General features: G+C 46.6%; 1 protein-coding gene across 5 annotated transcripts in view; it reads right to left on the bottom strand.

Annotated features, from left to right (window-relative positions):
• The window catches only part of DAB1 (DAB adaptor protein 1), a 1141681-nt gene extending 1118785 nt beyond the window's left edge, over nt 1–22896 (bottom strand). For all 5 annotated transcript variants that reach the window (XM_032302343.1, XM_032302347.1, XM_032302348.1 and 2 more), the window contains exon 1: nt 22623–22896. The gene's annotated coding sequence lies outside the window, so the exon portion shown is untranslated. The remainder of the gene's footprint in view (nt 1–22622) is intronic.
• Between the last annotated feature and the right edge of the window lie 4258 nt (nt 22897–27154).

Below are 27154 nucleotides of genomic sequence, written 5' to 3'. Positions count from 1 at the left end.
TGTGGCAAGTATTACAAGCCCCTTTTACAGCTTAGGCATTCAGAGACTGACCTAAAAATGCAGTCACCTTGGGCATCCTCTCCCGGATGCTTGCTCTGAGTGGTGTGTCTGCACCAAGGATCTGCTCTGTGACCCCACAGCGCTCTCACATTGTGCTGATAACCGTTGTTCAGACATGTCTTCTCTCCATGAGACTGTGGTCTCTCCAAATGCAGGGTGATGTCTTAATCCCAAAGTCCCCTGCACTAATCCCAGGGTTCACACCTACTACATGTGTGCATAAGTATCAGAGAGCACAGAGAATATGCCTGGGACTGCATTTTGAACCCAAATCTCTCTGACCCCTGAATATCTTATTTGGTTCTATCAAAAATGGCCCACAAAGAGGTCAGGCATAAACCTGGTTTCTGTCCAGAGAAAACTGCCCTTCTTTCTGAAGTGACTCTAGCCATTCCTTGGGCCAGAATCAAAGATGTAATTGGCTTTTGAACGAAAGAATGCCAACCCTGTCCCCAAAGACCACAGTGCCTGGGTGAGACCAGAGCTGCCTAGGCATAATTAGCAAATCCTTCCTCCAGTCTGCATTAAGGAAGATGAAGTTCCAATTACAAATGTCCTGAGAAAATTGCTACTCAAATGCACAGAGTGATTTTCAAGGCATTGACACCTCCCTGGTTTGCTCGCTTATTAGATACAGGGGTTGAGGAGGATGGAGGAGTATTTAAAAGCTAGTTTTCAGACCAATGAATCTCAAGAAAGTCTCTTTATTGGTCTGCAAGAGGAGGTGGGGATGGGGGAAGCAGAACCAGATCTGATAAAGGAGATTAAATGGCCTTATACATCTGACAGCGAAGAACAGTCCCCATGGGAATCCCAAATCCTGCCGGTGCTAATAAAGTGCACGATATTACTCCGGTAATATAGTGTACAATATAAGGCGTCCAGATGCCGGGGCCAGAGCCACGACCTACATCTTCCGCAAACCAATTTTCTGCTGGGTTGGATGTGTAAAAAAGAATCCAAATACAGATTTTTTTTTTTTTCCTAACGTTGAAAGAATTGCTTCTCTGGCTCTTTTACCTTGGCCTGTCTGCTCCTCCCACCCCCTGCGTTCTCAAAGTGGGAATTACTTCTAATCCACTCACAGAAGAAATCACTGCCTCCCTCAACTGTGGGCTATTACAGGACAATTGGGCTGCTTGTGGGCTTCCCAGCAGCAATGGGGTACAGGGGAACAAACGTAGAATTTGCAATCACACAAGCTAGGCTCAATTCCTTATTCTTCCATTTATAGGTCTCCTTGAGCCAATTTCCCCCTTGCTTCCCTAAGCCTGGCTTCCACGCCTCCCTCAGAGAAGCACCCTGAGTGCCAAAGATACTACACATGAAGGGCTCGGCACGAGGGCCTGCAACATAGGAGCTGTTTCATTGGCAACGACAATTATTAGCAGTAGTACTGGCAGCTTCCTTTGGTAAAGCTTAAAGGCAACCTCTTAGAGGAAGAGCTCTTTTTTTTTGACAAGGAGTTTAAGGGGTGAACGCGTGGAAGCTTATTAACTAGATGAACGGCGACAGTGCTTTATTTGTCAATGACCAGCTCCTAAACATCTGCTGAATGTGATGTTGTAGGTACTGTCACAGCATCGAGAAAATGCAGACAACGCCAAAACCTTGCAGAAGGCTGGGGAGACTGAGAAAGTTCCCACCACATGCTGCCTACCTCCCTGTCCCCAGCAACTAAACATCAGACCTCTCATCTGACCCTCTCAGGATCTTTGCAAAGTGGGCAAGACATGCATTGGTCATCCCCATTTGGTAGGCAAAAAAAAAAAAAAAAAATCCCAAACAACAACAAGCGAAAGACAACAAGGCTCAGAGAGATGAAGTGCACTGGCTAAATTCACACATGAGGCAAAGCCAGCATGGGGCAGGCTCTAAAAGCTCATCACCAGTTCTCAGACCTGAACTACTCTGGGACGGCCCTGGCGTAGCCCGTGACTGGAGCAGCAGCTCTGCTTGTCTCAGAATTCACGGCATTTCCACTGACCACAATTATTCTGCTCAAAAAATGTCGAAGGCTTCTCAGACCCAGCACAGTGGGGCGTATGAGACATGCTCTACTAGTGTTGCTTGGCTCATTAGAATAATGGTGATGACAACAGGTATAGAACATCCTTCCTTTGTAGCACAATTTCTAGCTCAGATGGTTCTTTCATCTATTCTGGCACTAGTGAGGAAGAGCGTGTGTGTGTATGTTTTACCGTTTAAAAGTAGATGTTGTTATGAATCTTGGAACACTGAAAGAATAAAATTAAAATTTTTTTAAAAGTAGATGTTATTATCCCATTCTTCAGCTGATGAAAAGGAGATTCTGACAAGTTTACTTTCTTAAAGGCACAACTAAGTAAGGCACAGAGGTCAGGCTCAAGGTGGGTGTGCGTGTGGAAGTCCAAGTCTGGGGCTCTTCTTGCTAACCTGCGGTCACCTGACTCATCACAGGTATGACGCGAATCCCGGGAATCTACAGAGCGGGCCATCGTTCCCTCATCAGAGCAGCTTGGAATGCAATGGATCGGTTAAGAGCACGCATGAGAATGCTCTCCACCTCCTCAAAAATAGCTGACATTTACTGAATGCTTGCTCCGTGAAAGGCATTTGGCCAAATGCTTCTCATGAACTATTCTGTATCATCCTTAAGAAGCAGGCTCTATGATCAGCTTTATTGTACAAACAGGCTTAGAGGGGTGGAGTAACTGGCCCTGGGCATAGGGTGGTAGAGCTCAGATTTGAACTCAGGCAGCCTGGCCCCACAGACACTAATGACGTCATCCTTTGTTTACTCCCTGGCACATTCCTGCCAGTGTCTTCTGGAAAAACCCAATGTTCATGGATGATATTGGTTGACTGCCACTAACTGCCAGACATGGGCTTCGAAGCTAGTTATATTGATTCATTTAATCCTCATAAACATTCCATAAAGTAGACATTGCTACCCCATTTTAGAGAGGAGGAAAACTGTAGCTAAGAAATGTTGACTGTTTGCCTAGAATTGCAGAGCCTGTTCAAAGCAGAGGCATTTTCAGACACAGAAATACCTGGGGAAATGTTCATTCTTCCTTCAACAACTCTGGAATCTCTTAAAAGTAAGTAATCTGGAACACACAAGAGGAAAAGGGACAATGAAGAAAACTGGAGGCAACAGAGCCAGAGGCCTGTAGGGGTCTACTGGCACAGCCATCCAAAATCAGGGAGTACAGGGTTTGCAGAAGACGGGATTAGTCTGGGAAGGCTCTAGGGAGGAAGCGAAACTCCAAGTCAGCCTTGAAGACTGGAAGAGATCTGGATGGGCTAGGTAGTCCACGTATTCCAGAAAAGCATATTCAAAATTCAAGTGGGGTCTACAAACAGATCCAGGTAGCAAAGGGGAACCATGGTAAATCTGCAAATGGTGGCACAGGCCTCTGTGTGTCCTGCACTGTCTGTAAGTCGTATGCCCACAGCACCTTCAGATCTCTTTGTTTGTCTCGTTTGCAGCCCATCAGGAGCCAGAGTGACAACAGAAAAATTCAGAGAGAAAATAAACCAAGAAGGCAAAGATAACATACACATCTCATGCAGGGCCTTCTGAGAGGAATGGAGAAGCAGGATATGGAGGGAGAGAATTCAAGCCACCCTCAGCACTCCCTTTGCTCATTTCTCCCCCTTCTTTCTCCTTCCCTCCCCAGTATTCTGCATGCAGCAGCAAATGTATGAATGCTTGGATGGCTTGGCAAAATCCTCTCTAAGATTTATTTCTGTTGGACAATCTTGCATTCTTTTTTTTCCCCCTGCTGACAACTCTGTCAACAGCAGGCTCCTCTGCGAGGCTGTGAATCTGGAAATCACATACTTGATGTAGATATTGTTGCTTAAAAATCAGACCAAGAAAGCAGACTCCTGAGATCAGGTTGACCTGAAGACCTACTTTGCTTCATTACCTAGGAGTCAGTGAGACCTCAGAGCTTGGTGAGGAAACCATCTGGAGTGAAGGAAGGGGTAGCCGTCCTGGTCAAGGGGTCAGTTCAAGGCAAGAAGATGGTTCCAGTAGTTCAAATACTAGATCTTTTTGGATGAGATCCAACAGTGGCTTTAAATTATTTTGAAGCTCGCGTGTTGATAAGCCACTAGGTGGTAGGGTACTAGGTAACAAATGTGAAAGATGTTTTGTCCAGTGCAAATTTCCATAGCAGTGTAAAGGACTGCATTTATTGTCGTTTTGTAAAAGGAAGAACACCATGTATTTTATGTCTGTTTTTGGAAATCAGGCACACATAAGGACAAATAAACTTAGAAGCATACAGTTTCAGAGCTGGAAAGAAATTCATTCATTCCATCAAGTGTTCACAGACAGCATCTGGGAATCAGGCCCTGGGGAGATGGAGAAGAAGCAGCCCCAGGCCCCCAAGTTCCCTACAGAGAGAGGTAGGTGCAGTGGCAGGGGAGGCACTGGGGATGATGGGAACACAGGTTGGGTGCGAGGGGTCGGGGCATCTCAACCCGCCAGGGCATCAAGAAACGCCCTTCCCCATGAAAGGAATTCAGGTCTGAACACCAAGGGAAGAATATAGCCAGGCAGAGATGCAGGGATCAGGTGGAAAGGGGTTATGGGGGCACTCGAAGCACAGGATGAACAAAGCATGGCCTCCGAGATCTTCATTTTACAGATGTGAAAACTGAGGTTCGGGAGAGATAAGTAACTTACTCAAATCACTCAGGCAGTCAGCGTTACAAATAGGATTGGCTCCAAAGTTTGCTTTTAACCACTTCACTGTACTGTTTACATATTAAACATGGAATATGATACCTTCAATAGGGTCAGTAACTTACCCGCAACCACACAGGTAGTGGCAGACCTGAGATTCAAGCTGAGTCTTCCTCTTCTGGGCTCGCTGCTCGTTCCATGGCGCTACGCAGACTCTACACATCTCCCAGCCTTGTGGAGACCCGAAATTCCCCACCACATCCTTGCTCCTGGATCCTTCAGTCATCAAGACGGATGCTTTCATTTCTTTTTCATTAAATTGACAAAAAGAATGAGGTCACTCTCCGTTCTCGTGGCCTTTCCCACCCTTGGAAATTCCCAAGGTCAGAGGTCATCAGGCATTCTCACTTTCAAGCCATCCTCTTAAAGGCCAGCTGGTCTGGGAATAAAACACCTCAGTGTCAGGCATTTAATTTTTAAAGAGAGAGCAAAATGGCGAGAAGACTTTAAAAATTGCTCTCAGCTTTGTGTGTAATCGCCAGCAGGCTGGAGGTCACCACCAATCCCCACGTCTCCCAAGACCCACTAGCTTAAAGGAGCAGGCAGAGTATTTGTTCCAGGAGCCAGAGAAAATTGCAGACCTGACCTCACCTTCCTTGTGCTCAGAGTGGACCCACCTCTACAACAAAACCAACTCCTTATTCAATGTGCAGCTCCCTCTAACGGATCAAGGACTGACAAAGGACCAACACAAAGGACAAGGAGGCACCCACCTTAGGATTCTTAAGAAGGGGCTGATATGTTATTCATGACACGGCTTCAGGTAAATGCCTGCTCCCAAGAATCAAAGTTGAATTGCAGACGGACATGCAGCCAAATGCAGAAGTAAGTATTTATTAAATTTGGGCTGTGCTAAGCTCCAAAGAGGTGTAACATAATAATAATAATATTGTTTGGATATCTACAATATCAGAGATCTTATCCATATAGTCTTCCGACACTTCACAACAGCTCTGCCAGGGAGGAATTACAGGGTCATGGTTGACAATATGACGGGATACTTAAAACTGGGCTCCAGAGCCAGACAGTCTGGGTTTGAATCCCACCTCTGTCTCTTATTAACTGTGTGACCTCAAGCAAGTTACTTAACCTCTCTGTGTCTATGTGTCCTTAGCTGTACAATAGGGGTGACTATAATAGCGAGTTCATGGGAGCATGTGAGGAGCATATGAGTTAATAAAGAGCTTAGAAGAGTGCTTGGCACGTGCTGTGTTTTGGTGGGGATTAGTTATCTTTGTCATCTCCATTGGGTATGTGAGGAAACGGTCCAGAGAGAGTGAGTGAATTGCTTGAGGTCACCTAGTCATAGGTGGAGGAGCAGGGAAACTTGGGGCTCTTTCAGCTATACTTCAGCTCATACTGCCTTAGAATGTGCTTTTTTAAAACTTTTTTTTTTTTTTAAGATTTTATCTATTCATTTGACAGAGATCACAAGTAGGCAGAGGCAGGCAGAGAGAAAGGAGGAAGCAAGCTCCCTGCTGAGCAGAGAGCCCGATGCGGGGCTCGATCCCAGGACCCTGAGATCATGACCTGAGTTGAACGCAGAGGCTTCAGCCCACTGAGCCACCCAGGTGCCCCTGCCTTAGAATATTCTAATTTGTAACATAATTACCCCAATATTCTGTATCATTGTCAGGGCAGAGGACTTTTTCAAAGGTAGTGAACTTGAGACTCAGCAAATAGAGATGACTGTGCCAAGACCACATACATGGCAACTTTCAGAGCCAGATACAGAACTCAGGTCTTGGGCTCTCTCACCCATCCAACACACAGCAGGTGGGACAGGGGGTGGGGCAGGGAAGGAGCAGAGTGGAACTGGGCAAGTGAAATGGGTGAGAAACAAGATGGCAGACTTGGCAACTGAGGCATGAGCAGAGGAAAGCTGGATGGAGGTGCAAACCAGGGGCTGGAGGTCCTCCACGCCTGCTGTATCATGATTATAATACTGAGCAAGATGATTTCCAAGCACAAGGCTTGAAGCAGGGTTTACTTTGTGCGACATGATGACTACCCTGTCTGAGAAGAGCCTTGTTAGCCCTGAGAGCAAAGTGTACATCCCATAGCTGAGCGGGCTTCCCCGGGACAAGCTGCAGCCCCCTGCCTGCCCTCCAAGGGTGGTCAGCATGTACGAACATCTGAGTCCATCCACTACCTTCGTGACTCCCTCGGTGCACCAGGAATGAGCCCATTCTGTGCCCAACACTGTGCCTGGCACTGAAGCTAAAAGAAAGAAAAACCCATGACCCTGAAGAGCTGGAGTCCAGTGGAGGAGAAGCATGTTAAACACGGGAAGTACTGACTGATGGAGAACAAGGCATTGTGGGAGCACAGCGGAGGGAGAGACGAACTCTGCCTCAAAGGGCAAGCAGAACCAGCACTCAGAGCATGAGACATCTGAGCGGAGTTTTGAAGAATAGGACGCTCCTGACAGGAAGGGAGTGACAAGGGACAGGGGTGGCATTGAGGTAGCGAGAACAGCAAGAACAAAGGCTCTGCGCAAATGCCAACTCCTGAGAGCACCTGTCCCTGATCATTCATTCGTAAATAGCAAGCTCTCCGTTCCCTGCTTTATTTCTCTTCACCTTTACTACTTTTGCCGTCATATTATCTGTTTGTTTCTTACCCATCTCTCACTGGATATAAGCACCATCAGAGCAGACCTACTGGTTTCTATACTTCTGTATCCTACTGCTTACAACTATACTGAGCATACAGTAGGTACTCAATAAATATCTGTCCAGTTGCAGGGGGGCATGGCTAAGAGCGCTGAGTGAATGCTTGTACGCTTGCATCTTTCATGTGAAGCAGGATTTAGGGACCATTTTCTCTCTTTCTCTCTCCATTCTCCTAACATAAAATACACGTATTAAAATGTAGTGAGGAGGAGGAGAAAGGAGTTGACATTTATTGAGTCCTGACTATGCCGGTAGTTCACATAATTTCAGTCTCTGTAACAACTTGTGAGTAGGTATTACTCTCTCTCATTTACAGTAAAGGAACTCTAGGTGCACGTGATTTACTCATTCTCCCAGCTACTGAAGGAAATGGCACGGCTGGGGTTGGAACGCGGGTCTGCGGGACCCCAGGGAGCCCCTTCTGGAGCCCCGTAGGCATCGAGGTACTATGTAACCTGCAGGCAGTGTGATAGCTGGCAGCAAGGTCCACTGCTTCCAGGGTACCTGGTCCAGGTCTTTTCCTGTGTCACTAATTCTCAATAATCTCTGGTGCAAAGTATTCACATTCCCTTTGATTGTGTAAGAAACCGAGTAACTGAGTCAAGGTCACCCGGCTGGTGAAGTGGGTGGGGAAGCGGCATGTTCAAACCTGGGGGGTCCAGGAGGTCTGACTCCCAAACCTCTGATCCTACCCCCCCAAGCTACTCGGAGCCGCAGACCAGAGGAATTTGAAATCTCAAAAGAAATCTCCATTTCAGTTCCTGGAACACATGACAGTTTCTCACCCCAGATTGTTCTCAGCTCAGTATGAAAACATATAACAGGGTATGAATGCCTGAGTGAAAGAAAGACCTAAACTTAAATTATTCCAGAATGGCACACTATTGTCAGTGATTGACAACCAGGCTCGACTCTCACCAGTGACAGCCACACACAAAGTAAGCCTTCAAAAAGAGCTTGGTTCTCTTCAATTAGCAGAGCTGAAATGAAACCGCTTAGAAAATTATACTATTGGGCAACTGGTGGGTTTTAAACATAATGAGAAAAATAAAGGCTAGGCTGATGTTTACCATCAGCTGCGCTAGAGACGTCGGATGTGCCAGGCCCTGGGCCCACACATTCTCCCTGTCTGCCTCTCGGCCACACATCCAACCCCAGAGCGATTCTTTCGTTCCTGTGGCCAGTCCATACTGGTTCCCTACTGCCACAGACTGCGGCTACGATGGGGAGCAAAACAGACACAGTCCCTGCCTCCTGGTGCTCCCAGACAAATAAACAGGGTTGCAATGCCCTGTGATGGGCAGCATGATGGGGAAAGGCAGGGTGTTCAGAGGCACTGCCCAGAGAGAGGGCTACAGAACTGAAATTTCACACTGAGTGGAAAATAGTCCTGTGGGGCAGAAAAGCCTGCCCAGCAGGCTGTGTGCTCAGCCACTGGGAGAAGAACAAGGGTGGCCAGGGCAGGGGCCCGGCAGCCGTGGAAGGCATGGGCCCTCCTCCTGCTAGGCCCATCTGTCTGTTCCCTGGGAGGGCTAGAATCACAGCTCCAGAAAGCTGGAAGAACTGCAGGTCACGCGGCACCACTCATTCAACAAACCATGTCCCAGATAGACAATGCCTCGGGAGGAAACAAGGACCTGCGCGGGATTCCTGGGGCCCAGGAGTCCCAGACCGATCAAACAGGGCCAGGGATGGGGGAGGTTTGCACTTTACCCCGAGGCAATGGGCTTGAGGCAGAGGAAGTGACCCCGTCAGATCTGGGATTTGGTAGATCCCACTCAGAGAGCAGGATGCAGAGGCTGGGCCCTGAGCTCTGAATGACTAACCCCAGAGCCTCTGACCTTAATCCAGCCTCACATTTGTGGGGTTCCTACAATCTGAAGGGGCAAGCCCTGGAAGAAATGGACAAGAAAAAGTATTCATATGGCTGAAGGACAACTCCAGGATAGACTTGTTTCTCAGACCTGGATCTCAGTAGAACAGGAAGACAGTAAAGATTAGATTCTCTTTCTGCCTTGGTTGATAATGAGCTGTTGGGCAGTGGACCAGTCAACATCCCTCACCCAAGCCTCCACATCCCCAGTCTGTGTGATGGGTGGAGAGCTAGGGAGCTAATGACAGACGACAGTCACCAACCTTCAGTGAAGTGTTACCGTCAGCCAAGTGCTCACCTGACTTGATGCCTACACACCCCCTGTGAAGTAGACCCAATTATCACCATCTTCACGTTACAGCTGTGGACCCTGAAATTTGGAGATGTTAAGTAGCTCGATGAGAGTCAGACACAATGTCAATTGTAGAAACGGGATTTGAGCCCAGCATTTCAAGTGCTCGACTGGGAAAACAGAGTTTGAGGCCCTCATCCATTTATTCCACGAGGATTTTCTGAGCACCTAAGCTATGAGGGTGAAGAGATGAGGAAGCAGGGCTCCTCCGGAGGCAGACTATATTCTCTAGCTTGTTGGGAGCCCTGAATTCCAGTCCTGCCTGTGGCATTAACTTGGCCTCCACGTAGCAAGTGTGCGGGGTGTATACAGAGGGAGGGGTAGAGGAAGTGGTTATGACAAAAATCCTCTCTCGGTCTTCCTTCCGTACTTGGGACTCACCCTGTGTCAGTGGGACGTCACAAAAGACCCAGGAATGAGATGGCCGATCTCTGGCACAGTTGAAACAACAGCATCATCCCCCAGTGAATGTAACCTGAGTCCACCAGACACCCACAGAAAGGGTTGGTGGGGCAGCTGGGTCCTTATTCGGCAGATAGAGCCACAACGGTCTGCATAGAAGCTGCCCCTCCAGCTCTCAGAGCCCAAAAAGCCAGTGTGAGAAAGGGGTCTCTGCCTTGTAGATCATGAGACCCGGCCAGGCCTGGGGCTGACATAAGGGAGAGGTGCCCCTGGAGGAAAGCTCAGGTGAGCTGCCCCAAACCATAGACAGCAAAACACCATCCAATTAGAGCTAATTAGCTACCTGTGGAGCCGGGGCAGCAGAAAGGCCAGAAAGGGGCTGTTGGGAGGCCTGTGCCTCCCCTTGCACTGCCCCTGACTCCCCCGGCAGTGCCTGCAGGGGCCAAGGCAAGTAGACCTGCCCTCCCACCCCCAGGTAACCCACCCTGCTCTGACTAATGAGTCGAATCCAGGGACGGAGGGTACAACCTGCTGAGAAATGTTTTCTCCCTTCTTCTAATAAACTTTTCAAAAAGGCTCCTGAGATCCACGGTTGGATTCTCCCATGAACACAGCCCCAGGTGTTGAGGGGACAGAGGCACACAGTAACAGCTCATTTAGCAGGGAACAAATGGCCTCCTTTCAGGCCAGCAGTTGAAACATTATACACTCAGACAAGTGCTGGGGCCCAAGATGAGTGTCGATCGGAAAGACAGGCAGAGCACACAGCACCCGTTCCTTTGAGAAATCCCCTGACTGCTTTTGGGTGGAGGGAGATAGGGAATGAAAGATGATGTTCTCTTCAAACAACCCAAAAGGCAAAATGCAAAAGTGTTGGTTGGAATAAAATATTGAAATCAAAATATTATTAACAGTAATAATAGCTTATATGTGCATGTGTACAGTCCCTTGTCATTCATAATTCATTTTCACATGCATCACTTCTTGAAGTTTCACACCGATTTTATGCAGCAGGAAAGGCAATAGGCAGCATTCCCATTGTATAGAGAAAGATTTGGGGAGGCTGAGAGCTTAAGCCCCATGTTGCACAAGCCATATGTCAATGCCACAGTTCAAATCAAGCCTATACTTTCCATATTTGGACAGCAAATCCAAATTTCGTTATGTCCCCTTTACACTTTTTTTTTTTTAATCATAATATATTAGGGCTGGAAAGGTCCTTAGAAATCCCTGGAAACCTGGAACCCAAAAATATTAAACAACATATCCAAAGTCAAAGTCAAACATCAAAGATAGGTCCTTGGTCTCCATACTCCCTCCAGGGCAATGTTTTTCTGACTATTGTGTCTATTCACATCCAATAACAAGGGCTATTTCTACAAAACTAGCAATATAAATTTTTTCTCTTATGTTGCTCCCTTAAGAACAGTTGATGTCAATGACCAACATTTTCATTTGACACCAGCCTTTATTTCTAATAAAGCAATGACATTAATGTGGTGGGAGAAACAAGCATAAAAGGAGAGAATCAGTAGAGTTCCCTTCATGCAGTAGGGGCTCAATAAATGTTTGCTGAGTTGGATGCAGTGAAATGAGTGTGGACCCACGGGGAAACGAGAGAAAGGGGAGGTATTTTGCACACACACAGATGGAAAGACATTGACTCTGTGTAAGATACTGTGCTCTTACAAATGACACAAAGAAGACATTTGCCATATTCTAGGCTGGTTTTCGACATCAACTTGATGCTTCCCCCCAACCTTTTGGTCATTAAAAAAAAAATTTTTTTTTGTTATGTTAGTCCCCATACAGTACATCACTAGTTTTTGTTGGAGTGTTCCATGACTCATTGCTTGCGTATAACTCCCAGTGCTCCACGCAATCCGTGCCCTCCTTAATATCCATCCCCTCCCACTGTCTTGACATCACATACTCCCAGGGAGAGCACAGTGGGATGTGTGCTTCCAGCCAATGCCCTGGAAAATATCTGATCTTCACTGAAGTTTTGACACTGCTTTCCGTGTCATCTCAGTGTCTTCTTGTTTCTTTTCTTTTCTATATTGTGGAGTGAAGAAAGAAGCATGTCAAGGGAAATGGAACTATTAGTAAAGTCCTAGTGACAAACCAGATGTCAGGAGGCATTCTCTCACTCTGTTACTGAGCTGCTACACATGATTCTCCTTTGGAAGCTTCTGTCAATTTCTGTCTATTTTTTACTCTTCCTCTCAATCCACAGGAGGTTTTGGTTCTTTGGGAGGTAGGAAATATCACAGATCACCATACTGTGATGCAGAGTATCCTTTAGTCTAGAAAGTATGCTAGTGATCACTACGGTTCATTGAACACCTGCAATAATGATTATCAGAAAATCAAAGGGATAGCTGAATTTTATTGAGTGTCTATTATGTGTTCCATGCTAAGCATTTCACGTGCGTTATTTTACTTAGCCTTTATACAACCACCCTATGATGTTTGATTTGCCTAAAACTGTATTATCTATGTGGTGGCAAAGTCAGATGCTGACTTCAGAGTCCATGTCCTTCACCAGAAGAGAACATTCATTCTTTCATTCATTTGCACAACCCCTATGTACCAGACCTTGTGCTAGCTACTGAGATACAGAGAGAAAAGACCAAGACCATGCTCTCAGGCAGCTGGCACTAGCATGAGCAGAGAAAGAAACCAAAGGTCACAAACTATGTGCTAGGTGTAGTGACAGAGGGATTACCGGGGGCTTTGGGCATAGCCAGGAGGGACACCTAATCCAGTCTAGGAGAGGACAAAGAAGATTCCCAGAGGAATGGTGCCTCCGTCTTGAAGAGTAAGGAGACGTCTGTCAAATGGAGGGAGACACAAAGGACAGACAGTTTCCTCACGGTGCCGGGAGAGGACAGCAATAGGCACCGAGACGTGGAAGCTCGGGAGAGCAGGAGCACAGCCAGGAGTCTTCCAGGCAGTTCAGAATGGATGACACCTGGAAGAGCAAGCCGGAGAGCAAACAGCAAGGGGACTGGAGAGGAAGGAGTCTGAAATACAGGACACAACCCTGGGAGGGGCTTTTCTGCCATGCTAAAGAATTTGTTAGATCTTGAAGGCCACGGTGGCCCCGGAGGGTTTGTAAGCAAGTGTGTGATGTTCAAGGGGAAGGCTTACTGCCTACTTACACACTAGTCCCAGAAGGGAAAAGCAGGGCAGCAACACTTCCATCGCCTCTTGTCAAAGGAAAGGGACTGATTTATCTTTTGGGTGAAATCCAGAGAGGAACATAAACGTATGTGGCTCCCACAGATATGCTCTAGACTCTTTCAGCACAATTTCAACTGCACGTCTGTGTTTCTTGCACTTCTGTGAGACCCAGGAGTGACTATAGGGTGCTCTGGGCACCAAGAAGACCTATTTGCATGAGGCTTGGAGGGAAGAACTGAAAAGACAGCGGGTATCTGCCATGGGCAGAGAGAGGAGCTCTTCTGGGGCAGCTCAACGATCCCCCCCATCTGTTCCTAGCAACAGTGTCATCTCCACCGTAACAATTCCATGACGTGGTTGAGTAGCTGTCCTCACACCCAAGCTTGGCTCCCAGGACCCTTCTAAAATGCAGTAGGCTACCCAACACCCATTAATAAATCCCTTTCTTCTTAAACTGTGTCATCGTCAACTAAGAGCCTAATTGATACAACATGACAGTTCCTTTCTTTCTCTTCTTCAAAGCTGCCTGACCTCAGAGATCCTCATTCATTGCTCACCCAAGAAATAAGCCTATGAAGCCACTTGTGCTCCTGCAGGGAGAAAGGGAGACCTGTCTATATCCAGCTCAGACCAAGTGAAACAGAAAGTTCTGGAGTCCTGATGCAGCTACGCAACATACACAGCCTCCAACCAAGCTTTCACAGAAATAAGACCCAGGTGTTCATTGTTGACTGGCCCCAGTGTTCATCTCCTATTGGTTTTTAACTCAGAGGGAGAAAGGGCATGATTAAATATCACTCCCTCCCATCAAAATCCCCACCCCCGCACCTAGAAAAAATAGATCACATTTGTGCTTTGGAAGCAGGGAGACCAATTAGAATGAGCCGTTAGGCTGAAATAAACTCAATTCCAGAGTCAGTCTGGAGTAAGGAAGGAGATGCTTCTGTGTTAATCAGGAAGGCAATGGGAGCCCATGGGGTGCAGAAACTTCAGCTGGGCGATGCAATCTGTTGATTACCAGGAGACCGTTTTTCGCAAAGGAGGTCATAATCTCAAACTTGTACTATTTGCAGGGGGCTGATTTTCCCCTTGACTCTCACAGAGTTGCCAACACACCTGCTTCCAAAGCATGTGGTCTCCTCACCTAGACCTCTTAGAACAGAGAACGAAGGTGGAGTAAGAAATCGGAGTAATTAACCTCGAGTGGGGCCATGGAGAACTATACAGGGCAGGAGCTAAATTAAAGAAAAATCAGCCAGGAAGTTCCAAATTTTCTAGTTCCTGAGCTCCACGCCGGCAGCAATCTCACCCTCCTCCCTGCATTTTCTCATCACTAAAACACGGAAAGAAAGCTTATAAATAGAGCTGTCTTTATCGAGCAACTATTTTACATGCCACACACCAGTGGGCAGTGGGGAGAAAAAGTAGGCCACTGTACCAAGGGGTTGACAATCTGGCAAGGGAGCGGAGAGGACATTGGGAAGGGTGAGAGTAGGTGTGGCAGACCCTGCCGGTGTCTCCGCCAACTGGCATTCTTCCTCTCTTCTATGATATAGCACCCTGATTCTGGCTCATGGTCACCCAGAGTTAAAACAGCACCCCTTGGTCTCCCTTCTTTCAGGAGGGGCCAATTGCCTTGGTGCTGGGCAATGAAGATGTACAAAGAGATTAGGCATGCAACTTCTGGCCATGCCCTCAAAAGAAATGGGAAGGCTCTCCTCTGCCCTCTTCTTTCTCTTCCAGCCCTCTAGTTTGAATGAGGATGTGGTGCCATGCTGTCCCAGATCATGAAGATGATAGCAATGTCTGAGAGATGGAGAAGCAGCAAGCTAGAAGGAACCTGGACACCACACGACTTCACAGCATAGAGCTGCCCTATACACTCAGGCTTTAACAAGACTGAAATAGATACATTTCTACCATTCTAAAGATCTCTTAATCCATTATATTTAGGGTCGTGGCTATATGACATCGGAGCTATATCCCAATTAATTGAAATGGCCACCACTTCACTTACTTGTCAAGCTCACCTTCCCAGAAAAGAGTTGTAAACAAACAAACAAACAAACAAACCCTAAACAGTCACAGATGCATCTTCACTGGGAGCTGGGGCACTTTATGCATAGTAATGGCAGCCAGGCCAAGACTTGGCTGATGTTTATTGACCTTTAAATATACGCACATTTCGGGACGCCTGGGTGGCTCAGTTGGTTAAGCAGCTGCCTTCGGCTCAGGTCATGATCCCAGCGTCCTGGGATCGAGTCCCACATCGGGCTCCTTGCTCAGCAAGGAGCCTGCTTCTCCCTCTGCCTCCAGCCTGCCACTCTGTCTGCCTGTGCTTGCGCTCTGTATCTCTCTCTCTCTCTCTAACAAATAAATAAAAATCTAAAAAAAAAAAAAAAAAATACGCACATTTCCAAGGAGCAGGATTCCTGACATTAGTCCACAGCCAGTGCAAAGATAGGGAGAAAGGGAAGAAGACAACTTTTAGAGGCAGATAAACTGACCATACCAAGACACAATAACCAAGACACAATATAATAGGGAGGATAAAGACTGAAAAAGTACAAAAAAAATAGTTATTGAAATCTAAAATCTGTACATCCATAGGTCTGAGACCACTTGTATATAGGGGCAAACAGTCCTGCATCACTAAATAGTCTTAAGGGAGTGGATGACTCAGTTGGTTAAGCGTCTGCCTTTGGCTCAGGTCGTGATCTTGGAGTCCTGGGATCTAGCTCCATGATGGGTTCCCTGCTCAGCAGGGAGTCTGCTTCTCCCTCTCTCTCTGCCCCTCCACACTCCTGCTCATGTTCTCTCTCTCTCAAAGAAATAAAAGTCTTAAAAACAAAAAAAAATAAAAATAAAGTCCTTAAAGTTATCAAGTATATAGCCCGACACAGTAATTGATGCTCATAATGATATTTCTGAGCCATGCTCATTTTAAAAAGGAGGGAAAAGTAATTTATTTATAAATATTTCCAAAACATCAGTCATCTTGAAATTTTGTTAATTTGAAACATCCCAGTCTATGGATGCCATGTATATGTTATTTCATAGAATTCAATGTTAAATGAAATACACTTGGATATCACACATGTAGTCAATGTTATAACCATTTATTCTGAACCTACACTTTTTCAGGCCCTGCGCTAAATGTGATGTCCTAGAGACACATGATTGCCGTCTAGTAACTCACAGTCTAGTTTGAGCATAAACAAAGAGATCATTATGACACCAGATCCAACTTCCAAGGAAAGAAAGTCACATACAATATAGATGAAAGAAAAAAGAATGTGAAAGGAACCCTTATGAAATGATAAGAAAAAGACAAGCTACCAAAAAGAAAAATGGGCAAAGATGAATTAGCCATGCACCGAGAAGCAAATCCAAATGTCCAATGAACAGGAGATCTAAAATACAAAGTAAGTAACAATAAGCTACCACTTGCCACCTAACCAGGTTAGCTAAAGTAAATGATAACACACGCTCCTGGCAAAGATATAGGGAAAAGACTATTATGTGAACAGAAATGTGAATTATTACATTCTCCTTGGAAAGATACATGGCACTATCTCCTAAAACTTTAAAAAGTACATATCCTTTGTCTTAGAAATATTAGTTTGGGGACTCTGTTCATATGAGAGCAAGCATAGCAACAGGTAATGATAAACAGACAAGGATGCCTATTTCAGAACTGTGTATACAAATTAGTGGATCAAAAGTAAATGATCATCGGTAGGTAAATGGTTGAAAAACTTGTGGTGTATTCGTACCACTGAAACTCACAAAGTCACTGAAAAGAGTGGTATACCTATACCCATTGGCTGAGGGAGGGCTGGTGGGGGTCGGGGGCAGAAGAGTTTCCCATAGTGGTTTATTGTTGTTGTTGTTCTTGTTGTTGTTGTTTAAAGATTTCATTTACTTATTTGACAGAGACAAAGATCACAAGTAGGCAGAGAGACAGAGAGAGGGGGGGAAGCAGGCTCCCCGCTGAGCAGAGGGTCGGATGCGGGGCTCTACCTCAGGACTCTGAGATCATGACCTGAGCTGAAGGCAGAGGCTTTAACCCACTGAACCACCCAGGCACCCCAATCCCATAGTGTTTTAAGTGAGAAACACAGGATGCCAAGAAATACATATACATCTATCTCATCTTTTAAATCAATGACAAAAATCCTTCCGTATGTAAATACTGGTGTGAACATATACATGTAAATATTATGAAAGCATAGAGAAAATACAAAAGAATAAGTTATTAGATTAGTTTGGGGGGCAAGGGACAGTAAATAAGCAAACAAAACTGTATTTAAAAATAGATGCCCCGTTATGGACACTGGGGAAGGTATGTACTATGGTAAGTGCTGTAAAGTGTATAAACCTGGCGGTTCACAGACCTGTACCCCTGGGGCTAATAATACATTACATGTTAATAAAAAATTAAAAAAAAAATAGATGCCCAGGACAAAAAGCAAACAGCTTTCATAATAAGGCAGAGCACAAAAAATCACATCCATCTATATATGCTAATATATGGGTCTATGGACATAAATGAAAGGACAGCCACTAAATTACAGATAACATAATGGGAATTTCAAATGATTTTTGCTAACCTCTTATATTTTTTCTGTACATTGACATTTTTTAACAGTTAACTTGTATTATTCACATAATTTGAAAAATTAATAAAGTGATTTAAAAAAAAAACCCACCATGGTCCGTGCTGGTCAATATTCATTAGAGTTAACTAAGAAAACCTCATGCAGGACTTGACAACTGACCTCAGCCTTAAAAGCCTCGTGGATCTGGAGGAGATTTGAAAAAGAAGGGTCTTTCCAGCAGGAAAAACTGCATAAGTACAAGTACTGACACAGACATGAACCTGGGGACTAACCCTCAGGCAGTCTGCCTTAACCAGAACAGAGGATGAAGAAAAAACTCACGGCTGGAACTCCATGACCACAGTAAAAGCAAACAGATAAGAAGCAGAAAAGGCCACCACCATGCATAAGCAAAAATATAATTTTTGGAGTTCACATTAACAAAGGAAACAGCTTGGTTTCTTCAAGTTCTACAAATTGACAAATATTTTGAGTTCTTAGGACTCTGTCCATGGGGACACCATGTGTTTCACTCAGATGTAAACTTCAGTTTGGTAACATTTTCATTTTAAACCCTCCTTCCTGTCAGTTTCCAGCTCGGCTGTAAATATTTGCTGGAAGAAAAAATGTCACTAAAGATCTGAGCTCAAGCTTCCAAAAAAAAAAAAAAAAAAATGGTCATTTTGAAAAAAGAAGAAGTCATATTCTGCATGTTAATTAAACAAGAAGTCTCAAGACCTATGGCTCAGAGTTCATTTTGGAAAAAAAAATCGTTTTTATTTATTAAAAGCCTATGAATACAAATGAATTCTTTATCTGGTGTTCTTTCTTGTTTAATTCTGTCCCCTTTGAGACAGGAACTTCATGGGCTTTGCTAGATAAATTGAAAGGTTGTCTAGTGGCACTGGGTCTTCTGTCCTGCACAAGAAGGCTGTTTCATAAGCTGTAAGTAAGCAACTGTTAAATGGTACAGGGTTCCAGCACTCTCACCGACAAAGAAGGAGTCTGTTACCAAGTGATGGTCACCACCTTGCCCAAACCAACCAGTGTCACGAAGCAGCCCAACCGAAGTTGATTTCAACCTGAGAAACACTCCCTTTTCTCTTCTACCGGTGGCTCTCATTCTCTAAATGGGACTTGTAGCCATGAGGGTCCCAATATTCCTATTCCCACCATCACAATAAGAAGTATGGAAGCTAATATTGTTCTTCCATTTCCAGGAAATTGAAAGAGACACACAGGACCTTCAAGTGACCCTTCCGATGAGCAGAGTTCACAAGGTAGAGTAGGAATGTATTTTCTAGAGAAGGAAAAAAGGCTGTACCCACAAATCTATGAAAGGCACGTCTGTAGCATGTATATGTGATGTGAGTGTGGTGAGTGTATGCATGTGTGTGTGTGGTGTGTGTGTGAGAGAGGTCTTGTGTATGGGTGTGATGCTGTGTGTTAGGGTGAGTGTGTGTGTGTGTATAGGAGGGAAGCAGAAGGCCAGGCTCTGAAAGGCTCTGAAGTCTATGGTCAGATATTTGAATAATATGCTTTAGGCAACAGGGAAACTTTTATGTTTTTTGATCTGGGGAATAACATGATCAAAGCTATGTTTTAGAAAGATCAAGTCACAGCTCTGGGGAGGGCCTGTACTGGAGGCCAGAAGAGGAGTCGGAGGCACTGAGGATGGTCCGGAACGAGGACAAGGCGGCTGGAGAAGGAAAATTAATTGGAATTACTTTCCCATCACTCTTAGTTTTAGATGGCAGGTAAAAGTGTTTACTATCATTATTCTTTTTCCCTCCAACTTTAAATAAATGAAAAAGACACTTTTAAAAATTTGGCCGTTCTATGAATGATGGACCTAAAGACAAAGGGATACCTTCCCCTCCAAAGTCATTTCGACACTCAGCTTGTCCAAAGGGAGTACCCCAATCTGACCCCAACGAGAGTGCTTTTGGGGCTATGCAAAGCATATCTGCTAACAAACAAATCCTTGCCAGCTCCAACCCCACACCAGCAACTGCATCCCCCAGTCAAGGAAGAGACAAGAACCAGAGTTGATGGGTTTTCTGCGGTGCAATGTTTATGTCATAAGTAATTATCTGATTATGTCAAAGCTCAGTTCCTAGCAAGTCTATCTGGAATGAGTCTTTTGCAGTTCAGGGTTTTCCTCTACATTTTTTCAAGCCAGGTAATAAAACAAGACTTTGGTTCATATGGGCCTTTCCCTCCCCTTCTGCGAGCTAGAATTCCTCCTCCCTGTATGTCCTCCCGTGCCTACATTTCTTCCTTCCCTTCTCCCTTCGTTCTCTACCTCTCCTGCTTCTTTCCCACTGCCTGCCTGTTTTCGCAGCCTGAAGCTCTCTCTCTCTCTGTCTCTCTTTTCCCACTCTCCCCACCGCATGCTCTTTCACTCTGTCCTCTCTCCCTTCCTTCTCCCCCCATCTCCCTTCCCACTAGATAAAAAAGCTACAATTTTAGAAGAGGAGGAAGGCCTTTGCTAGCGCAAGAGACGAGTAACAAACAGGATCGCAGTGAGGTGAACGGCTGAGTCCAGCTTCAAGAAAAATAAATAAATAAGTCTCGGAAAAGAGAGAGAGGGCTGAACAGTGGCCCTTCATTTTGAGGAAAGCGGGTGGAGCCTATGGCTCCCAGTCGTCCCTGAACACCAGTATCACTAGGCAGTCTTCCAGCTGGGCAATTCCTATTTGCTCCTAAGCCCCAGCCAGCTTTCTCCGCTGGGAGTGAGGTGGCACGGCTGCTGTCACATCGCACTGCTCAGCTACTCCTCTTGATCAGCTCAGAAAGGAAGAAAAGCCATAAAATTCAGAACCAGCTCATGTCAGCACTGCAGGGGATGTCAGGGACCACCTGGTCCAACGTGGTCAGGTCCCCGGTGGAAAGGCGAGGACCCTGGCTCACTAAATGCCAGGGGCACTCATTATTAGAAAACCCAGACCTAGGACCTGTTGCAAAAAAAAATCCCTCTGCCCTGGGAACAGCTCTAGGTGTCTGCCTTCTGAAAATAAATCTACGATATAGGGTCCCGATGCATAAACAGATAGGATGAGCTTAAAATAGAGACAGAAAGGGATTCAAATGCACAGGGTGCACATTAGAAATCCCGTGTATGCTGCTGGCAAAAAGGATTTGAGAAAGGAAGTCTGCTGAAGACGGGGCTGCAGTGGTAGAGGGCTCTAAGCTCTGAAGACCTTTTTAATATGGCTGTATTGTAATACTGCAGTGCCAAATCCCGCCAGTCACTCCAAAAAAGAAAAAGGAAGCCCCGCTCAGCAGCAGAACTTCCCAGCCCTGAAGACAGATTGTCTCCCATTTGCACCCATTTAATAACCGCTTTATTTAACAAGAGTGGGGGGAATGTGCATCCTCGGAAGCCAGAGCACAAGAACCTCCTTCTGCAACGACGCGATTCCTTGGACATGAAACTAAAATGCATTCCTCGGAACTCACCCTCCCAAAACAGCAGCAAAGCCACTGTGAGGCGATTTCCAGGGGAGAGTCCCCCCCAGAGACAAGGGGGATGGGGCTGGCAAGCAGGGGACACACCTTTTCTGAGCTGTTGGAAACATGCTGCCTGCAAAGTCCACCCAGACTGTGCTGTCAAGGGTTAATTTCCTGGGGTTGGGGTGGGGGGGCGCGGAAAAAAGGAACAGATGCACACACGCATACCCCTACTGAATCCCCACAACCTCTGCCGCCACCATACATTCGGATTTCTTTTTTTTTTTTTTAATCTTAAATTTCCAGAAATTCCCCCATCAGCCATATCTTTTCGGAACAGCCCCTCCACCTGGGCTGGATTCCCATCTCATCACCAGTGAAAGCCCAGAGAGCCGGGCATAATTATTTTGCTACAAGGTTATGCCTAATTGGCCACTAACCTAATTGATTAATCATCTCATTTTTCAAGGCAGCCTCAAAGAGCCAAACTGGGGGTGGGGTGGGGAAGAGAAAAAAAAAAAAAAAAAAAAAAAAACGTGTCCAGGTGGCGGGAGGGGTAAAACTACAGACTGGGGGAAAGACCCGCAGCCACCTTACCTTGTTTCTGGACACAGGAGTGGACAGAAAATCACAGAAAACCCAGAATGAGTAGGGAAGTGCCCAAGACCACAAAAGGACAGAGCCGGGAACCTCGACGCTGCCCAGCCAGCCTGTGTCCAACCGCCTCTGAGAGGATTAAGTTGTTTCGCCTGGGCTGGGAAGGGTTAAGTAGCTGCGCGTCAACCCAGTCTCAGCTACCGCGGGGGGAGCAAAAACCACTTGTCCCAGTGTCGGCGAGTCCCCGTGGGTGCCCCGGGGCCGCCCTCGGATTCCGGCCACAACTTGCGCGGTTCTGCGCGGCGGCCCTGGTCTGCGTCTTTGCGCGCCACCCAAAACTTTGCGCACACTGCAGCCGCCGCCCGCCTGCTTTTCGCAGCAAGTCGCACGCCTCCAAGTGCCACGGCAGCCCCTCCGCAGCCTCCGCTGCCTGGCTTCGGGCTCCAGACTTTTCCCTCGCCGCCTCCACTTCCCAACCAGGGGGCTCCCTCGCGGCTGCGGGAGCGCGGCACCCTCCCCGCGTTGGGCAGGCGGTGCGGGCGCAAGGATCCAGATGACCACCTCGCCGGGTCCGGGCAGCACCCGCGGGACAGATTGGTCGGCGCGGCCATCCCCACCCACCCCGGCGCGCCTACCCCGAGCCTACCACGCCGAGGCAAGCGAGCGCAACACCTTCTCCTACCTTCCCGCGGCTGAGGACCACACTCTCCGCTCAGCCCTCTCGACTCATCCTCCGGCTGCAGGAGAGGGCAATGGGGCTCCGCTTTTGTTCCCTGGGGTTGGCAGGTCTGTGTAGGGCCAGGGCGCGGGAGCTGCCGCGGAGCTGGGTATCCCGGACGGGGGATGCTCAGCTCACTCCCAGCAGCTCTGCCGGCAGCAGTAGTGGTGGCGGCAGCAGCGGCAGCAGCAGCAGTAGCAGCAGCGGTAGAGATAGTGCCGGCTCTCTGCAGGCCACATCTTTCATACCTTATACATCACTACCGCATTCCCCCGAATAGGGGAGCCCCACAGCATTTCGCCACCTAGCGCAGAATGCAGGAGCCCGCAGCAGTGGCAAAGCCTACCCGGCCGGGATGTGAACACTGTGAGGAGAGGACCTCAGTACACGCTGGAAGACTCTCTCGCCTCTCTGATCTCAGTGGGGCCTACATCGTGCAGCCATTCTGCGGTGCTCACCTTGTGGGACTGGCTGTTTCCCGGAGAGGTCTGGACTTGAGGCTATGTAGGGACAATTTATTAGGGGGAGCCGTCTTTGCTGCTGTTGTAGTCTTGGCCAGCACGTGCCTTTACACAGCCTCTTCCCCGCTTTCGTTTTCACACACACGAGGCTTTGCAGCAGCAGACACACATTTCTCTGTGTCTTAGAGACACAGTTCTGCTCTTCCCAAGATCCAGTATGTAGGCTGAGGAGCAGGCGCTGTGTCCATAAGCAAACTAGTGAATGATGATGGAGCCTCCATTTCTTCATCTGCAAAATGGGAATCAGATTATCTGTCTCATAGGATTGTTGTGAGACCCAAATGAGATAAGCACAGAACTTGACACATGTTGAGTGAGAACTTTCTTCCTTCATCCCCTACAGGTCCTTCTTTCCTGGGATAATAACACATCAGTAACAGCTCACTTATTCAAAAGTATTTACTGTGTGCTTACTTATGTGACAGTCTCTATTTTATGGAGTGGGGTAGGACTTCCCAGAAAGATAGGCAAGTGATCCTTACTCTCTTGAAACTTTCTCACTGGTACAAGGACACAGAAAAAAAACCCAGCAAATTAGCAGGACACTGACAGATACTACTAATTATGGCAATGCAATGACAACCACTTGATGTGAGGTGGTAGCTAATGTGATAGGAAATGACCAGGGTAGGACATCCGGCTGCTGGTTGGTAAAGGACTGTCGACGAGATGGTAAGGAGCCAGGCATAAAAGATCTGAAGGGGAAACACTAAAGACAGAAGAGCAAGTGCAAAGGCCCTGAGGCAGGAGTGAGTTGAACGCATTTGAAGAGCAGAAGGAAACTGACTGTGGCTGGAAGACAGCGAGAGTGGTCATTAGTGGTATGAGATAAGATGGGGAAGTCAGAGAGAGAGGTTGGTCTTACAGGAGGAGGTCAGGTAATTCGACTCAGAAGTTTGGAGTTCAGGGAGATGTGATTGTTCTGGGATTGGAGATAGTAGTATTGCATTTGTAAATGCTCACCTAGGTTGTTATCTGTTATGCAGAGAATAGACTGGAAGGGACATGGGTGGAAGCAGGGGGAGTAATCAGAGGCTCCTACAGTGGTGCATAAAAGTCCCCTTCCATTTCCTGGCTGGCACAACCATAGTGACCTCTCCTCCTCCACTAGGTTAGCTGAGGGGAGGGCCACTTGGCCAGTACCTTGGAAGCTTGAAGGTGAATTTCTTTCCTCACCTGGAAAATGTAAATAATAATATATATTCTTATTAAATTATTGTATTAAGTAAGGGGACGAAGGACTAAAGTGATAAATAAGTGTTTCATCTTCACTGTATTTATCACTTCTAGAACCTCCAAAGTGCTCCTCCAGGGGCCTCCAGAGTGCTCCTACAATACCTCTGTTCCATCTGGGGGAAGGGAGGCTCTGCCATCCCTATGCTGGAACTGTCCTGCCCAGGACCTGGCAGATGTAAACTGTTGGGTCTAGAAAGAGTTCCTCTTGACACCTACCAAAAGGCTTGTATTGGTAATCCCACCTTCTGCACCCATCCTCTGTCTTCTTTCCAAGCAGGAAACCAATTTTCATTTTGTTTAGGTTGTGTTGATGTTCTTTTCCTGCCTGACACCATCGTCTAGTTTAAAGCAAGCAGGACATCATCATATGAAGCACTGGAAGTATAAACTAGAAGGAGGGGGAAGGGCTGGGTGGGGTAGGATGGCCTATAGAGCTGGAGATGAAACAGTCCTTTCTCTCTTAGCAACAGGAGGAAGGGTTCTCAGCTGAGACACATGAAAATCTCTTGCATCCATGCAGTGTAATAGATTCCAGAGGACTTCAGAATCCTTTTCCCAGGAATGTTTGGGTATCCCCCCACTTTGACAGATGAAGGAGCTGAACCCCAGTTCGTGATATAACAGAGCCGGCACTTGGACCCAGGTGCTCTTGCCTTTCTCCCGTTTTGTGCCTGAATGCTTCAAGTGACCCCAACCTAACAGAGTTGTCTAACTTCTAGCATTCTCAGGCACTTATCCAACTAGTTCCCAAAGACGGTCAGTTCATTCCCTTACACGCAGCTCAGTGTCTTACACTCCTCCCCATCTTTCTCCATGCCAGTTTTCTTTGGATACTAGGACACTGAAGTCCAAACAAGGATCTAAAATGTCAAGTGGCAGTAGGAACTGACTTGCTTGCTCACTTTTATAGGTTGGAGATCAAGGAAAGACCAGATGATAATGGAGCATCTTTGATCTGCTGCATGGAGCTCAGAGAGAAGGTGAGACCTGGCTTTGAGTCCCTGCTCTGTCATTTACAGTGTGTTCTTGAGCAAGTTCTGAGTGCTGCCTAAGTTTTAATTACCTCATCTATCAAGTAGGGTCAGTATCTGCCTCCCCGGGAGGCGTGAATACGAAAAGGGGCTGCTATCAGAACATACTCAAAATACAGAATGCATCTTAAATAATTATATCCTTCTCTAGTCCTCTCCTTCCGTCCCACCACCATTATTGTGCTGGTTGACAAAGGACTCTCCAGAGGAAAAAACAAAGCTCTGATTTGTGGCATTTGCCAATTCCCTTGGTGTAAATATTCTCACCATATCGGATTTTGAGTTATCAACATGATGTCCGTGGATGTGGAGTTGGGAGGAGGGGTGCCCCCCAGCTCTTGTGAGCCTGGACTAGCTGAATTCAGGACACCACTGCCCATCGCTCACAGAAATCAGCCCTGAACAGGTGAGTGACATTTTAGAGCTCACAAACCCTTTGTTTCGTATCATCTCCTAAGATTCTCACAAGAATCCCTGGAGGAAAACATCATCCCTATAGATCTGGCTGAAAGAAAAATTGAGACTGGGAGGGATGGAGTGATTTGCCCAAAGTCAGACAACTAGTAAGTAAAAGAGCCAGGACACAGGCCTGCGCCTTCTGGCTCCAAATCCAGCGACCATTCCTCCTCTGTGCCACTCATTTCCTGTGAGATCACTGCCTGTCTTTCTTTTCAGGTGCCAAGATCCCAGGGCCCAAGCCTCTGCTTTTCAATCTGACAGGAAAGAATAGTAATCCCCACCCTGCCTTTTTCATAGATGCCCTGGGAATCAAATGAGATAATCCAGATGAAAGTGTTTTTCAAAGCACAATGCACCCTACAAAGATAAAAGGATGAATATTACAGTCAGTAGCTGGAGGGAAAATATGGGAGCAACAAATCCCAGGCCCTGTGGGGACTTACATACCACAGGGGAGGCAGTACCACCCTGAGCACATTCACTTCAGATCTATGCTCAAAGGAAAATGTGCAACAAGATGTACGTTCAATCCCCCTTTTAAATGTTTATTGGTACAGGGACAGTTGGAATTGTTCTCCAGAATCCTTGTTGCTTATCCTTCTTGCTCTCTGCAGAAATATGCTTATTCCCTCCTCCAGCACTTCCCCCCACCCACCTCTGTCTAAGAGGTCAGGATCAACAGCTAAAAGCAAAGGGAATATATTGGCTGGTGTCACTTAGCAGTCCTGGGGAGTCCAACATGGAGTCTTCATTGAGTGCGATGCTACCCTTGTGTCTGTGATCGACCTCCAGCTCTCTCTCCCTTTCCTCCTCTCTCTTCTTCACTTTCCTCTGTAGCTTGTCCTCCCTGCATTCCCCCCCTCTGCAGAAAGCTTCTTTCCAAGGGGAGCGTGGCGGGCAGGGACATGGCTACTGGGAGCTCTAGTTTTATATCATCTCAACAAAGAGATATTCTGGGGGTTCCTGGGTGGCTCAGTTGGCTGGGCAACTGTCTTTAGCTGAGGTCATGATCCTGGAGTTCCAGAATCGAGTCCTGCATCAGGCTCCCTGCTCCATGGGGATTCTGCTTCTCCCTCTAACCTCTCCCCTCTCCTGATCTCTTTCTCTCTCATTCTCTCTCTCAAATAAATAAGGTCTTTTAGAAAAGAGAAAGAAAGAAAGAAAGAAAGTCTACTTCCCAGTTTCAAGCATATAAGTCCTACCAAAAATAATTTTTTTTCTTCCTGTCCTGGATTGGATCACATGCCTA

The sequence above is a fragment of the Mustela erminea genome, chromosome 10 (genome assembly GCF_009829155.1).
Source record: "Mustela erminea isolate mMusErm1 chromosome 10, mMusErm1.Pri, whole genome shotgun sequence".
Classification (NCBI taxonomy): Eukaryota; Metazoa; Chordata; class Mammalia; order Carnivora; family Mustelidae; genus Mustela; species Mustela erminea.
The sequence above is the reverse complement of the archived record's forward strand: the minus strand, read 5'-3'. Positions and strand labels throughout refer to the sequence as shown.